We start from the raw sequence: 12,927 nt of genomic DNA, 5'->3' as shown, positions 1-12,927 counted from the left end.
GTGTCTTTCTGAATTCTGTAACTTAAGTTATGCGCGTTTTAGCAAACGAAGTTCTGTTGTCAATTCGTGCCTAAATAGGAACTCTGAAGCTTTAAAAGCTTTCTTTCCGGTTTCGATTTGTGTTATTAGATTGTTTGCTTCTAGTAGGTTTTGTGTTGATGATTGTGTTACCTTGTTCTAGGTTCGCAACTTCCATGCGCAACTTCTACGCACGAAGGTAAGGATAACTCAGTTTTAGCGTGTCTTTGAGTCTTGCATGTTTAAATCGCTCTGCATGCGTTTGAGATGAAGGTGTTTAACTTGATTGGAAATTGATTGAAATGTTGGCATGTTTTGCTATGTTGTGTCTCTGCTTATGTTGACTGTTTCTAAGGCTTGTGCCAAATGTTTTATGTAGGCTTCGGCCGAGTGAACTTATTGAGACGTGTGTCTCCGTTTTCTGAGAGGCTTCGGCCGTTTACTGGTTTCCGTCATTACTGCTTTCTAGTGGATATGACATGATTATGTTTTATAGTACTGAATTATTGTTTCATCGCTCAATAGAGCTTGATGTGTTTGTGCGAATGTTGTGATTATGAATAACATGTGATTATGCTGATTTGATTATTGAATTTGAGATTGTTGTTTGAGTGACTACTAAGTTGGATGAGATGTTTTGACTTTCTTGAAGTGGCAGTGGAGTGGATATTTTCACATGACTGTCCCGTCTTTCGGGGCGTTATCAAGTGGTAGTGGAGTGGATATTTTCACATGACTATCCTGTCTTTCGAGGCGTTACTTAGTGGTAGTGGAGTGAATATTTTCACATGACTATCCTGTCTTTCGAGGCGTTACATAGTGACAGTGGAGTGGATATTTTCACATGACTATCCCGTCTTGCGAGACGTTATCAAGTGGCAGTGGAGTGGATGTTTTCACATGACTGTCCCGTCCTTCGCGGCGTTATCAAGTGGCAGTGGAGTGGATATTTTCACATGACTTTCCCGTCTTGCGAGACATTATTGTTTGGTTGATATTGTTGAGGTTGTCGATATCTGATTTGATTGATATTGTTGAGGTTGTCAATATCTGATTTGATTGATATTGTTGAGGTTGTCGATATCTTATTTGATGTTATATTGTTGAGGTTGTCAATATCTGATTTGATGTTATATTGTTGAGGTTGTCGATATCTGATTTGATGTTATATTGTTGAGGATTGTTGATATCTGATTTGATGTATATTGTTGAAGTTGTTGATATCTGATTTGATGTTATATTTTTAAGGTTGTTGATATCTGATTTAATGTTATATTGTTGAAGTTGTTGATATCTGATTTGAGGTTAATTTCATATGATTTGATTCTATATTGTTGAGGTTGTTTATATCTGGTTTAATTCTATGTTGCTGCTTCTATTGATATCTTTCTTGGATTATATTGTTAGCTTATCTATTTGTGGTTATATGTTGTGAAGTCGTTGATATATGTTTTAAATCCCTATTGTCGATTTCGTTGATATGTAATTTGATTTCATATTGTTGGATGAGGTGTCATCTAACTTGAATTAAGTTGCTAGTTTATTTATCATGTTATTCAATTAAATTTGAATAGCATGCTTTTCTCTTTTATATGTGGTAGTTGTATGGAGTTAACCCTTTCTGTTTGCTACTTGTTGTTTGGGCGCTTAACTCTATTAGGCGGTGAAGAGCCTTCCGACGATGCTTAGCTATGCATGAGATGGTTAAGGGATAGTAATACGCGGAGCAAAGATGGAAGAAGTTGTTTAGTTTCCTCTTAGTAGTTTATGCTTCGAGTCTTCTTCGTCATCTGAAAACTCTGTTACTAAAACCCTGCTTTTCGCCACTGTTTAAGTGTGCGTACTTATTTTGGAACCTTGCTTATGTTATTGTAAGTCACTATTATTATATGTCGGGAACGGGTTGTTTAATTAAGGCTATCTCATGTCTTCAAATATGATTAGTTGTTTCAAAAAAAATATATCATGTTTTCCTTAGGATTACAGATTAGTCCTTAGACTTTGTTAGGTTTCTAATGCGACTCCTCGGTTGAGAAATCGGGGTGTTACAGCGAGTCTCCTCGACGATTGGCAATGTGGCGACTAGCTCCGGCAAGGGCGACATAGGATTGTAGAATGGGGAATCTGACCCAGGCGTATACCCTGGCGACGTTGGGATATAACCAGCCGATCGTGGCGAGTACTCCAAATGGACCGAAGGATCCACCTTCATCGATGGCTCCGGTGCGGGCTCGTGAGCAGGTAACATTAAACGTATAAGAGGCACTCTCAGCACACCTTCAAATGCCTTAACATTCTCATGATGTCCGCATCGAGTGTAGGTCACCCCCATTATCATACCCTTGTACACATACCGCTCTAGGGTGTGGTTGATCTCCCATGCGATATCCCCAGCAGCGTCAAGGAGCTCGATGCTCATCAGTCGGCGATCCATCTAGGCATTAAGCACCCCAAACAGCAAACAAGCAAGGGTCAACTTCTAACACACACATGTCATGAGTAGGGTATACTACCCTATCACAAGTTCTTCCCTAGGGTAACATTCACAAATAGGGGAACTATATTAAGTTATATGATTCACAAGTAAGGGAAACTATCTCATAGTTCTAAGTTATAGTTAGTCAATACTCGTGCAGATGCATGTAGACACTTCTGATATCCATTAAGCTGATCCCTCATGGAAATGCTAGACGAACACGACTCCACGATCAGGGTTGGAGCTCTCTGATAAAGGTTTTTTCCTTGTTAGTACTGCTTTGGAACTAAACCCTTATGATTCTATCATAGCAAAGCAGATACAGGTTATCGTCCTCAGGGATTGTGTGAAGATCAGTTCCACCAGTTAAATATCGATTCAAGCGGATAAGAAGATGTTTGATAAATTGTTTTTGTAGTTTTTGAATATAAAAGAAAACAGTAAAAGAAGGTTTATTGAGGTAACAAAGAAGAAAACGTATTTAGATATGTCGTCACCTAGTCCTTTGATTGTTTTCAACTCAAACACTTATGTAATGGTTCATTTCACTTATGATGTCGAGAGCTATCCACCTAACTATCCCTAGCCTAGGTGGCTATCAGTTGGAATTCCTAGACGTAATCCCTTACCATCTAGAAAACCCAAAAGGAATAATATAACTCAAGTTCTCTCTCAAAGACATTCCAAATGACCAATCTATCCTAAGACAAGGTATCCTAGGCTTGCGAATCTCCGTTCTCACCCGAAAACTCCTGTTAGAACTCAAAACCCCACCTGTCACGTGGAAATACACTATTGCTCATACCTAAGATATTCTCAGCTTAAGACAATTGGTTCAGTGAGTGGTTTCTCTCTTGAACCGGACCCGCAATTATCTCCCGATCTCATGCTAGTCCTTAGAAATCTAACGCAAATCACTGATACTTGAAGCACATAAATCAAAACTTTAACACACAAATTGTGACCTGAGACATATGCATTCTACCTTCATTGAAATAAGCATACACTAATTCATATCAACCTTCCGATCTATTTATAAATTAGTGAACTCTTTTGATTATCAATTGATAGGTTAGAAGCATGAAGCATAGAAAGAAACACCATACATGAAATATTTCCATTTACATTAATGAATGAGTTTACAACAAATCAAAGAATCAATTTTCAACAATCTAAATACAAAAATAGAAACAACATGTACAAGGAATAAGGAAGAAGAGATGAAATCCAGAAGAACGGCGAAGGATCTAGGACGATAGAAGCTTTCCCAAGCTTTCCATCGCCTCCGAGAGGTTGTCACGATCCTTCTATGGTCGCCGCCACGCTCTAGAGCTTCAATCCGTCAATCCTAGACCCAGGGACCCTTCCCCGAGAAGCCCAGACTCCTCTGAATGTTTTAGGGTGAAAAGTGGTGAAAAAATGGAAGAAGATCCTGAAAATTTCGTGGTCTGCCCTTTTATAGAGTTTCTGGCCGACCTTAGTTGGCTCAAGCCAAGCTAAGTTGGCTCAAGCGAACCTTTCTTCATGCTGAAGTAGTTAAAACCGCCTTCAGCTGGCTCAAGCTAACTCAAGTTGGCTCAAGTGAACTATGCTGAAAATCTACTGTAAAATGGTGGCTTGAGCCAACTTTGAGCGAACTTTTTCCTTTGCTTCTTTTTCTGTTCTGTTTTTAGTCCGCTCAAGCTAAATTTGAGCCAACTTTCCTCACTTGGTTATCTTGCTCAAATATTCATGAAACTCCAACCTACATAAAAAAAAAAGATTAAACATAAAACTCACAATATTTACACGATTTCTACATTAAAATTAAGTATTTACTAAATCTACTACTTTGGGGACTAAAATGATGAATAAATGAAGCGCACACGTGAGATAAGTGCCTAAAAAGATAACCAAATATGCGTAAAATTAACACTTATCACTCTTCAACGCATCGCTGCCCTACAACTTAATGATCGAGCTTGGACCTCTCCGACGTATTGTCGTATCACGTTCCTTGTTTAGGGCCTCCTTGAACGTCACCACTGACTAGCCCAATCCAGGTCACCAATCGTGGCCACCAAGCCCAGTCCAGGTCACTCGGCCACAGATGCACGCCATGCAAGTCAGTTATCATCTCTAGGCCCAAAGTCCTTCACTTTCATCTCATATGAACATTATCTCATAACATAAATATAACTTGCATGCATAACAATAAATTAAGCTAAAACCCTAGTCATATAGGAATGTTCGTAATAACAATAGCTAACATTTATTGCAACAACATTTCTAGCACATAAAACATTGATAACCCTAGTCTCATGTTCATTCTAACATTCATAATCACAATCAATATTCTTGGCTGAGGTCGAAGTGCCTTTACTAGCATATTCATATAGCATAAGGTCCTTAACATTTCACAATCATACAACCACAATGAAGAATTCTAAGTCGTAGCCGAAGTGCCCTTACCTCGAAGGTACGCTTTCCTAAAAGTCTCGGGTTGCTCCTTGAAGCTAGATCTACACTCGGAAATGTCTTACCAACGAACGAATAGATTAACGTTACTAATTTGACAATCAGATCGATCATAAGCTCATTCCCTTATTGATCACAAAATTCCCCCCAAAAACCTTGAAATTCAAAATCATTTTCCTTTGCTAGATCAAAGCTTTCTTTCTAAAACATTTTGTTGGAATATCGTAAGAACATTTGAAGAACATTCGAAGAAAAACATAATTTTTGCATAGACTCAAATGCTTTCAAGATAAAAGGCTCTTTCTAATAATTTTTCTATGAATATGGAAGAACATCATAAGAACACTTGAAGATCACTTTGAAGAAAAACATCATTTGATAGCCCTTTCCTTGATTATTAGATCAAATGATCATTCTCTTTTGGATGTGGTAGATCAGTATTCACTGCGACCACATAACATAATGAGAATGACTAGAGTCCCCTCTAATCTAAGAAAAAAGCAAGAAAGAAAAAAAATAATAACAAGGGAGGGAAGGAGAGAACTCACAACTACAATAGGGAGAGTTTGATGAGTTGGTGTGAAGAAATGAAAGGGAGAAAGACTCTATTTATAGTGTAGGATTAGGGACAAAGATTTAAATTGAGAAATAAATTCAAAACTCCCTCCAAAACTCCTTTTAAATTTTCGGCCAAAGCTTAGTCAACTAGGGCCATTTTGCAAATTATTTTCTAGTCCAAAACTCTCTTTAAAATCATGCTTTAATCCTCCATTAAATTGAAATTAAAATCTCAACTTTTAAAGATTAAGAAACAAGTCCCATTCTGACTTTAATAAAAGAACAATTATTTTAAAATAGTTCTTTTAGAAATAAAACATTCAAATCCTAGTCCCTCCATTGATATGGTCAAGGAGACCACCTTCCTTGATCTTCTCCTTCTTCATAACCACCATAAATCTCCTTAAAACACGAAAAGTCTCACCTTCACTTCCTCATTCCTCTTGGCCGCCGATCACCTCATTCCCATCATATTTTTGTTCAAAATTTTTGTTTAACACAAAACCAAGTCAAGGAACATGTGATTATGTGCATTAACTACAATATTCCCCTCTTAATTCACCATAAAACCTCCAATTTTGAATTCAAAAACCTTATCAATGATTTTGCCTCCAAAATTTCGTGCACCACCTCTATAGTATCTCAAAAATATTTTTAGAATTAATTATTTAAATAAACCATAGGTTAAAATTAATTAAATACATTTTATTTAAATAAAAACTCATTTTATTTAAATAAAACCCTCAAAAAGAAAAGAAAGGAATATTCCCTCATGGAATATCCTTATAGTCAAACCCAACACCTTCCCATAAGGTGTGGCCCACAAATTCGTCCTCGCCGACACGATTCGTCAACTCATCGCCGCTATCAGGGCATTTTTTACCTGAAAAGTTTCTGTCACAGAACCCTAGCAATATTATAGTCAAAAACGCTCATAATGTCACGTACATCAACGTCTAGACATTACCAAGACTTAATATTGCCTCTACCAACTAATCACCTTTATAAATGAATTATATCACATGTAGCACAAGCAATTCATAGAATATTATTTAATATTATTATTAAAATAATATGTCCTAAAACTGGGTCTTACATCAGTCAATTTGCTGGTTTAGTGACAGTTATAAGCGCCGCTAAATGGACTAGCGGCAGTTAAATGACTAACACTAAATTTTGCGCCACAAAGTAAACTAACGGAAAAAGGAAACCGTTAATTCAACTACCGCTACAAAACCCTTTTTTTTAGTTGATTGTTCTAAATGGACTAGCGTTGATTCAGACTGCCGTGAAACCAACTATTGAATTGACCATTTTAATAATGGACTAGCGTCGATTACAACCGCCGCTAGTCCACTTATTATTTTATTGATCATACACCTTCATCGTTCTCGTGTAATAAATTTCTCTGAATCTGCAACCCCATTTCTTAATTTTCCTAGTGAATAAAAGTACTAGAAGTAAAATGATAGTTTAGAGTAGTACTAAGGATTGATGATAATTAATGTGCATGCCAAATATATGAGCTCAACTTGCTTAATTTTTTTATAGGCAAATGTTAGTTGTTAGTAGTGTTAATAAATTAGTTATTCTCAGGGTTTGAACCCTGGACCCTTCACCTTTCAACTCACCCAACCCTTATGTCCCTAGCTCTTTCCACTTGAGTATCCTTCGGGGACAACTCAACTTGCTTAATTGAGGAATGAAATTAAAGGGCAGTGTCTGAGGTTATAAATGGTGATGGAAAGCTTCTAGGTTAAGGTTATTTGCTTTCGAAAACAGGAGATAGGCACGTGCAGAAATGTGCCCTAACGTCTTATGAAGTTATGAGTGCATCAGGCACGTGGGAATAAATCCTATGTGGATGTCTTTGTGGAAGATTATATATGGAAGGCACTACTTAGCTAAATCTCAAAAGGTTACCATGTCGAACCTATATGAACAAGTACTATATTTGTTTGGGAATGGGAGCTAGTGCGAGAAGAAGCATGGAGTCATTTGAGTGTGCAAGAGAGTGTGGAAGATCTAAGCTCTTAACGTGTTTTAATATGTTTGAGGTTAAAATAAATAATAAATTAACATTAAGAAAATTTGATAGTAAATAAAGAGTATAATTATTTAAGGAGGTAGTGATTCATTACTTCATCTCTTAAGCAAGTGCTTGAATATTTGAATCTTTCAATTATTATGAATGGATAAAAAACTCATTACTCGATCAGTCCCTTATAACTGCTCAATGCGCCGATCATGGGACGAGAATTTAGTCTCGCGACTACGAGCTGTGAGATACATTGGTGAAGAAAAAAATATAAATATTTAGTTTTTTTTCTTTGCAAAACAATTATTATTTAGAATTTGAATTCAAATAAAAAAAATAAAAAAATGTGATAAGAAGTAGAATAAAATGAGAATTGGAAATTGAATTAAATTTGAGGATTAATAAAAATTAGAAGGATTATATGTTGAATTGAAATCAGGAAAGATGGGAGACTAAATAGTGACAACACTTGTAAACAACAATTTTTATGAAAGATATAGTGTTTTCCATTTTGTGGAGGTTAGAAATCACCACTACAGGCTAGGTCACTGCAAAAATTTGTTCGTTTAGCGTTAGAGCATCTCCAATGCTAGTTTTTAGTTCTTAGCATTATTCATGTGGACCTGTACTGCCACATGTGTTTAAGCAACTCTTTGCAGATTTTGCTCCAACCATGAGTTCTTAGTTCTTAGCACTATTCATCCGATCCCACAATACCATTATATTAATATTTTTATTTCCATATAATTTTGATTTTAAATTTAAATGTTAATTCAATACTTAAATTAAATGAATGAGAGAGAAAAAATTAATTTTTTATGCTAATAACTAAAAAAGTAAAACTTCTTATATAAGAACCTAGTTCTTATTTTAAATAACTAAGAACTCCATGTCATCTTCTTCACTGGTTAAGAACTCAGTTCTTAGTTCTAAACTCAAAAATAAGAACTAAGAACCTTGCATTGGAGATGATCTTAGTCAATTCGTCAATCACACTATTAATGAACTTAAAGTCTCTTATGAATTTACGACGATTATTTCTTTTAGATAAGCCAAAATTGATATAAATTGAAGTACAATGGGTACTCCAACCATGTACAAGTATGTACAAGTAAGAAAGGTAATGTAGCAAAAGCAAATCAGAAAATAGATCAACAAAGGCTCACAAAAAGGTTATTCCACTAAGAGAAGAAAACTAAATAAACTACTTAGGACAGAGCCTTGGTTCTGCAACTTAATAGGATGCTTCCATACTAGAAGTTCCAATCCTTTGATGTCTCGATAACCACCAATGAATAGCTGCCAAAATATACCAACAATTGCTGCAGCAAATTCTGAATCGGTGAAGAGGAGAAAAACGTGAGGACACATTCCAAAACAGCAGGCAAGTCACAGAGAATTCAATAGAATGAGCGGTTGCACCTGTCATTCATAAATGTTAGAATATTTATTCTAGATTTATTATGATGTAGTTACGCATGTAATCTAGCTTAGATTTATTCTTCATTTATTATGATGTAATTACACATGTAATCTAGCTTAGATTTATTTTCTAGTTAACTATTAGCCTATGACCTTTGTATATAAATACTCAGTTGTTTATCAATGAAAAGCACAGAATACAATTCCTTCATGATATCCAAAGCTAGTTCCGATCCTATGACCTAGTTTTTTTTTTGTTTTTATGTTTTTTTAATTATTGTTTTTTTCCTTTCGCCGCCGCCGCACCTTCTCTTGAATGTGCTGCCATCGGGCTGCACCTTCTCCTAAACGTGTCGCTGTCGCCGCCGCCCTCTACTTTAAGAGCGCAGCCGCCGCTGCTCTCACATCCGCGACCCTCGTCGTGATTGAGCCCCCCGCCGCCGCTCTCTACTCTAAGAGCGTCGCCGCTTGAGCTACCACCGCCGCCATCTTCTTCAAGAGCGTCGCCACAGCCGCTCGCTCTCACTTGCGATCCTCGCCGTGATTGAGCCCCCGCCACCGCACTCTACTCTTAGAGCGTCGCCGCTTGAGCCGCCGCCCTCTACTCTTAGAGCGCTGTCGCGCGCCGCCGCCTGATTTTTTAATTATTACTTTTTCAGTTTGCTTCAAAAAAAAATCCTTCCTTTGGAAGCACAGCCGCCACAACACTTTTCCCTCCTAGTCCCGCCGCCGCGCTCCACCAACGCGTCGCCGCTCCTCTCCCATGCCAGCGCCGCCAGCACCAACGTGCATAACCGCCACGCCGCACAAACCCACTCTTTCTTCTTCCCGCCGCACTCTCCCTTGTGCCCGCGTGCAACAACGTCCGGAGCTTTGCCATCGTGCATCTGGACCACTGATCGACCTCTCTTCCCACCGCCTCCGCAACGCACCCGGCCGCCGCTCCCCGCACCTAGATCCCGCGGATCAGACCCGCCAATCAACAAACCCTCGTGCCCGACCCGTCCAGATCCGGGTCCTAAGCCAAATAGTTTTTTTTCCTTTTCAGGTGAACCGACCTCACTCGGTTCGTACCGGACCGGTTCGCCTAACCGGTTGAACCGGTCCACCAGCAACTTTTTTTTTGGGTTCTTGATCCCTTATATGGCCGATCACACTCCGATCGCGGCTCTCCGACGCCAACGGTTGTTCCTTACGCTGACAGTGGTTCCTCCTCTTCAAGTTGCACACAGTTTTTTTCGGCTGCTCTCGCATTTGAAGGGTATTTTATTTTCACGACAGGCCTACCTCGAGTCTTTTTTTGCTGATTTTCACTCTAGTCTCAGCATCAGTGAACCTTCGGCTTCGACTGCGGGGGTTTGTTAGAATATAATATTATAATAGAATATTGGAATATTTATTCTTGATTTATTATGACGTAATTACGCATGTAATCTAGTTTAGATTTATTCTTGATTTATTATTATGTAATTACGCATGTAATCTAGCTTAGATTTATTTCCTAGTTAACTATTGGCCTAAGACCTTTGTATGTATTAGGGATATACTATAGACTAGTAACTTCTAGTCAACTATCCTGTTAGTTGACTAATAGTAGCTATTATAATAGTCTTTAGGTAAGACTATATATACTGGAATATACTCTTGTATTGTTCACCTTTTATAACAGAATCAATCAGTTACAACAACCTCTCTCTCTACTCTCTCTCTCTTCTAACTCTCTCTCTCTTTTCTGCGTTTGGTTCATTCTCAACATGGTATCAAGAGCTAGCTTCGATCCATAGCCATGGCTGCCAGTGTTTCTACCACTGAGAACTCTCTCTCTAAGTCTCTTTCGCACAGTATAAGCATCAAGCTTGATGACAAAAAATTTCTCTCCTGGAAGCAGCAGATCGAAGGTGTGATTCGATCACACAAGCTTCAAAGATTTGTTGTAGATCCAGTGATTCCAGATCGCTTCCTTTCTAATGAAGATCGTGCATCTGATAGTGTTAATCCAGCGTACTCTGTCTGGGAACAACAAGATTCAGCGTTGTTCACATGGTTGCTGGCTTCGCTTTCGGAGTCGCTTCTTCCGATCGTGATCAATTGCAGACATTCGTATCAGGTTTGGGATGAGATTATCGATTTCCATGAATCGAAAGCATACGCGCAGTCAACGCAGCTCCGATCTGAGCTCAAATCCATCACCAAAGGTTCGTTATCCGCTTCTGAATATTTGCGTAAGATCAAGTCGATTATCAACACATTGATTTCAATTGGAGATCCGGTTTCGTTTCGCGATCATCTGGATTTCATCTTCGATGGTCTTCCAGAGGAGTTCAGTCCTCTTATGACACTTGTGTTCAATCGCGGAACTCCTTGCTCCATCAATGAAGCTGAATCGATGATTATCAGTCATGAAGCGCGACTGGATCGAGTGAAGAAGAAGAATTCCAGTGATTCGTTGATCACTGCAAATGTCGCACAAGCTACTGTTGCTCTTGTGCCATCCTCTGCAGATTCATATGGAACGCAACACTCAAATTTTGATCATTCCAATGGTGATTATCAAGGTGATTATCGCAATAGCAGCGGCGGACGCGGTGGTGGCCGTGGCAGTCGCCGTGGACGCAATGGAAAAGATTACCCAGTTCAGTGCCAGATTTGCTCAAAATTTGGTCATGATGCCTCTATCTGTTATCACAGACACACTTCTGGTACTGGCACTTCTCAATTTGGGGGTTTTCCATCACAGTATGGATTTCCTGGAGCAATGCCTCATCAGTTTGGATTTCCTGGTTTTCCTGGTTTCTCTCCTATGCCAGGTTTTCCCTCTATGCCTGGTTTTGGTATTCCTGGCAGACCTACTGCACCTTCCTGGTATTCACAGCAATTTTCTCCTGGAGGATATGCTTCTTTCAATCCCCATCCACAACACAACTCTCAACCTGGCTGGAATTCACAGAGAGCATTAACACCTGCTCCTTCACAACCCACACAAAGGCCACCACAATCCTATCTCACTGGTCCAATAGCCTCTTCTGATAACAGCTCACTGTTAGGACCAGCACCTCAGGGACTACTAGCAGGGTCAAATTCTCTTCATGGTGCAGGAAGTTGGTATCCTGATTCTGGTGCCACTCATCATATCACCAATGACTCAACACTGTTTTCAGATACCAATTCTGTTGCCAACAGTGACCATGTCCTTATGGGCAATGGTCAAGGTGTGTCTATCAAATCCATTGGCACAGCTAAGCTAAACTCACCTATTCAACCTCACACTACTTTAACACTTAGAAAATTGCTTTTGGTTCCCTCAATTACAAAGAATCTTGTTAGTGTGAGCAAGTTTGCACAAGATAATGGAGTCTTTTTTGAGTTCTGGCCAACTGATTGTTTTGTGAAATCTCAGGCCACTTTTGATTTGCTTGTTCAAGGAAAGCTTCGCAGTGATGGTCTCTACAGCTTTGAAGATTTTCAACCTGCACAAGCTCCCTCCACTACTGATAAGCCTACTGCTACTTCTGCAACTTCTTTAGTTTCTGTTTCTAGTTTACAATCCAATAAAGAGTAAGTGTCATCTACTAGTTCAGCACTTGCTCCTACTACTTCTTATGATCTATGGCATAATAGGTTTGGGCATCCTCATCATGAGGCCCTCAAACATTCCCTACAACAATGTAGTATAAATATTCCTTCTAAGCATACCAATACTGTATGCGCTGCTTGCTGCCTTGGTAAATCGCATAGGCTTCCTTCCCATACCTCTACCACAGTTTATACATCTCCTCTGCAACTTGTGTTTGTTGACCTATGGGGTCCAACCTTTGTTCAATCTACTTGTGGTTATCACTACTTTCTCACCTGTGTTGATGCCTTTTCCAAGTATACATGGATCTATCCTCTCAAGGCAAAATCAGAGGCCTACACAATTTTTACACAGTTCAAGACTATGGTAGAATTGCAGTACAAT

Source organism: Lotus japonicus, chromosome 1, assembly GCF_012489685.1.
Source record: "Lotus japonicus ecotype B-129 chromosome 1, LjGifu_v1.2".
NCBI classification, from domain to species: domain Eukaryota; kingdom Viridiplantae; phylum Streptophyta; class Magnoliopsida; order Fabales; family Fabaceae; genus Lotus; species Lotus japonicus.
The sequence above is the reverse complement of the archived record's forward strand: the minus strand, read 5'-3'. Positions refer to the sequence as shown.